The following is a 4,029-nucleotide window of genomic DNA, read 5'->3' as shown; positions in this document are numbered from 1 at the left end:
CTTACATTCAATTCTCTGGCATGTCTGTATCTTGTTTCTTGTTCCTTTTTCTCCACCCTATATGGATCTATGGATCTGGACATGTAACCTAACTAGTTGCAAGATTCAGCAAAATTTTTAAAAAAGACATCGAGGTACAGACCTCCTGTGTTTTATCTAGGAACCCTAAACGTAACATCTTTCTCTGGATCGACCCAAAATACCTCTCTCAGAGGCAGGTGTGCATAGGATATAGAAGATGCACGGTAACAGAGGGGAACTTACAGAACAGCAAAGCAGTTTACTTGCGATCTAAATTATGCCTTTCTGTTCTTTAAGTGCCATAGCCATTCTGATGATAACAAACTTTTTATAAAAATATTGATTTATTTTTGAGAGAGAGAGAGAGAGAGAGCGAGCACAAGTGCACGCACGCATGTCTGGGAGGGGCAGAGAGGAAGAGGGAGACAGAATCTGAATCAAGCTTTGCACTGTCAACGCAGAGCCCAGTGTGGGGCTCGAACTCACAAACCCTGAGATCATGACCTGAGCCGAAGCTGGAAGCTTAAAACCGACTGAGCCACCCGGGGGGCCGCGATGATAACAACCTTTGCACTTGACGACTTTGCTCCTCAGGATCCCTGTTTTCCTGTCTTGTTGCTAAACCCTCTCTGTCCCTCTTTCCCCTCTTCATTATCAACACTTTGACTCTGTCATGTTCAGATTTTTCCAGGATAACAACAACTCCTCCCGTTTTATTAGATAGTATGTTCTGGCTTTTTAAATGTCTCTCACGCTAGCCCATTCCCAAGTGTAAGGTGGCTGGGGGCTGCAGGAGAGTACTTTATTTTTCACACATTAGGTAACCATCAAGTTATTTTCCCAGATAAAAGCAATATACTCCTAAGAAGAGGCCAGCTGATCAACTTTAAAAATACCAGCTGATCAACTTTAAAAATATGCGTTTTTCTCTCCTCCATTATATAATTAAACAACAAATGGAGGAAAACGCAACATGATGTGTGACCAAGTCTAGCATGAGCAATGAAACTGAGTAGGCCTTCACAGCAAAACCGATGGGACAGTCTGAGCTCAGCCCTGAAGGGTACGTGGTTAAACGGCCCCCCAAGTGGTTTGGACTTTTTCCATATTGAGTTCTCCTCGTGGGAATCGATCAAAGTTGGCAGAGAGTCGCTATTCTTTTCACTTCATTTTGTTCATGTTTGTATGTGCGGTAAGTGTCTAAAACAGCCTTGATTGACTTGAGGAAAGGAAGAAATTTCTTAGTTCCAATTCCTCGGGGGAGGAAATGCTTTCTCTTTGGATGAAGACGCGCTTCCAGATTACATATGCAGATATGACAACACGGACCAGCCGAAGTTGATTCTGGATGGCTGAATTCTATAATATGGAGTTAATGTTGTAGACTTAAGCCCAATCCACGGTTCGGCAATGTGTGTGAAAGGTGTCTCTTGAAGGCTCCTCTGGGAAAAGTTTGAGAGCAATGTGGATTTTTATAGGTCTTAGGGATTCCAGGGTTGCTAACTTGAAAACTTGCCCTACCAGTCGCCAGTCAATCCAACTGGACAAATCTTCCCAAAACAGTCTTCCCGCTTCTTGCGGGAAGAGACGGCAATCCGTTTATTCTGCTTTGGCGTCCTGAATACTTAGAACAAAAGTATAGGACTCACAGTCCTATAAAAACACAGGGATAGATACTACATGGAAATTCTTAATAAATGAACCTCATACGAAAACCTCATTTACCAGCCACGTCTGATCCAAACTCCAAAGGTAATTTGGAATCACATTAGTTATTTGTATTCCATTAGTAACATATTAGAGATACAAACACCCTCAGTCTCTCCTGTATATTAGACTTTTAAACTTGTGCTTGACAGAATAGTTACCTTAAGATGTGAATCTCACCAACAAATAATTAAAATATTATTAAACCAGATTAAGCAAACATGATAAAAGGAAGTCAAGAATATGCTAATTTAAGAAGACTTTTTGCTATGCCTTGAGGGCACCAGAAATTAGATGTTAGCTTCACAGGAGAAGAGAAAAAGGATGAACAGGTAGCCCCTCCACTTCTTCCCTCCAGTTTCTCATTCCAGAAGATGAATGCTTCCTGGGGACTGAGGTTTATTTCGGTGGGTGTTCTCTGAGCATTGACTCAGTGCTGGGCTTGGACTCGCTATGGAGTCAGAGACGAATGTCAGGCTTCCTTCCTTTAGGAGCTCCAAGTCTGTTGAGGGAAGTAGGTGTGTAACCAGGCAATTGCATTACTGTGGTAAAGATGTGACCAAAGTATGTATGGAAGTGATAGACAAAATACATTTCAGCATATATGTACAAAAGCAGAGATGCCTAAAAAAAATTAAGATTCTGGGGGCGCCTGGGTGGCGCAGTCGGTTAAGCGTCCGACTTCGGCCAGGTCACGATCTCGCGGTCCGTGAGTTCGAGCCCCGCGTCGGGCTCTGGGCTGATGGCTCGGAGCCTGGAGCCTGTTTCCGATTCTGTGTCTCCCTCTCTCTCTGCCCCTCCCCCGTTCATGCTCTGTCTCTCTCTGTCCCAAAAATAAATAAAAAACATTGAAAAAAATTTTAAAAAAAAATTAAGATTCTGAATCTGTCCTGGTAAGGAACCCACTTTCTTTGTCCCTAACAATTGGCATGGGCCATGAAAATTAGTGGTCAGAGAATAAAGACACTAAAGACTATGGTTTTCCTTTTGTTCTTTTTCCTTTAAACATTTTTTTTAATTCTTTAAAAAATTCCTTTAAATTTTTTTTTAATTTTCTAAAATTTAATTTTGTAATCTCTACACCCAACATGGGGCTTGAACTCACAACCCAGAGATCAAGGCACATGCTCTACCGACTGAGCCAGCCAAGGCACCCTCCTTTTCCCTTTTTCCCCCCTAATCATTGTGGTGTAGGAAAGAAGGAAAGTCAAGATGTTGGACACTACATAAGAGACATGGTATAAATAGGGCACAGAGGAAAGTACTAGGATACCAAAATGGGTTAGTTATTGCTGGGTCATGCCATGAAATGAGAGGCAGTGGCTAAATTTTGTAAGATCTTAGATACTACCTGTGTAGGTCAGGCCAACGTTTAGACTTTATCCTTTAAGTCAAGGATCAACAACCATTTTTTGTGCTGGTGTTTTGTTTTGTTTTGTTTTGTTTTGTTTTGTTTTGTTTTGCAAAGGGCCAGATAGTAAATAGAGCTTTGTTGACCCTACCTTCTGTCTTGCAATTACTCATTTCTGCCTCAATTCTACCCTTGGGTTCAAAAGCAGCAACGAATAATAAGTAAATGAATGGTCATGGCTGCGTTCCAGTAGAATCTTACTGGCAAAAAAAAAAAAAAAAAAAAAAAAAAAAAGGCAATGGGCTAGATTTGACCCAGGGGTCATAATTTGTCTACCCTTGCATCTAAGTGATAAAGAACCATCGGCAGGTTTTAAACAGTGGCGTGCCGTTTACGTGTGAGATAGAAGTTGATATTTTTAATAAACTTCTCCAGGGAATCTGACACGTATTCAGGTGTAGTAAGCAAGATTCTGCAGTTTGGGCTCTACATCAGAAGTGTTCGTGCTCCGTGCTCACCTGGGCAGCACATATTACTAACACTGGAATGATACAGAGAAGGTCAGCAAGGCCCCCGCCAAGGATGACACGCGAATTCGTGAAGCTTCTGTGTTTTAAAATTAAAAACAACAACAACAACAACAACAACAAAAAGAACTCCGTAGAAGTCTCTGCAATAATCAAATGTTCTATATCTGCATTATCCAATACAGAAGCCCCTAGCCACATGTGACTATTGAAACAGAGCTAGTATGACTGAAGAACTAACTTCTAAATTTAATTAAGTTAAATATAAATAGTTACATAGGGATAGTGGCTGCCCGGTTGAACAGCACAGTTCTAGGCATTGGCCAACATTTGGATTTAGACCCAATTTTAAGTGGAAGCACAAAGCAAAGAACTACACTAGGAAATGTCTATCCAAGTGGTATTGGGCATCAGCAGTAAATC

General features: G+C 41.3%; 1 non-coding gene across 1 annotated transcript; it reads left to right on the top strand.

Annotated features, from left to right (window-relative positions):
* The first annotated feature begins 3,589 nt into the window (after positions 1-3,589).
* Positions 3,590-3,696, top strand: LOC111558827. Its single transcript, XR_002739962.2, has one exon. It is a non-coding gene; the product is annotated as a U6 spliceosomal RNA (small nuclear RNA).
* The last annotated feature ends 333 nt before the right edge of the window (positions 3,697-4,029 follow it).

The sequence above is a fragment of the Felis catus genome, chromosome X (genome assembly GCF_018350175.1).
Source record: "Felis catus isolate Fca126 chromosome X, F.catus_Fca126_mat1.0, whole genome shotgun sequence".
In the NCBI taxonomy this organism is placed as follows: Eukaryota; Metazoa; Chordata; class Mammalia; order Carnivora; family Felidae; genus Felis; species Felis catus.
This window is presented reverse-complemented; position numbering and strand designations above follow the sequence as displayed.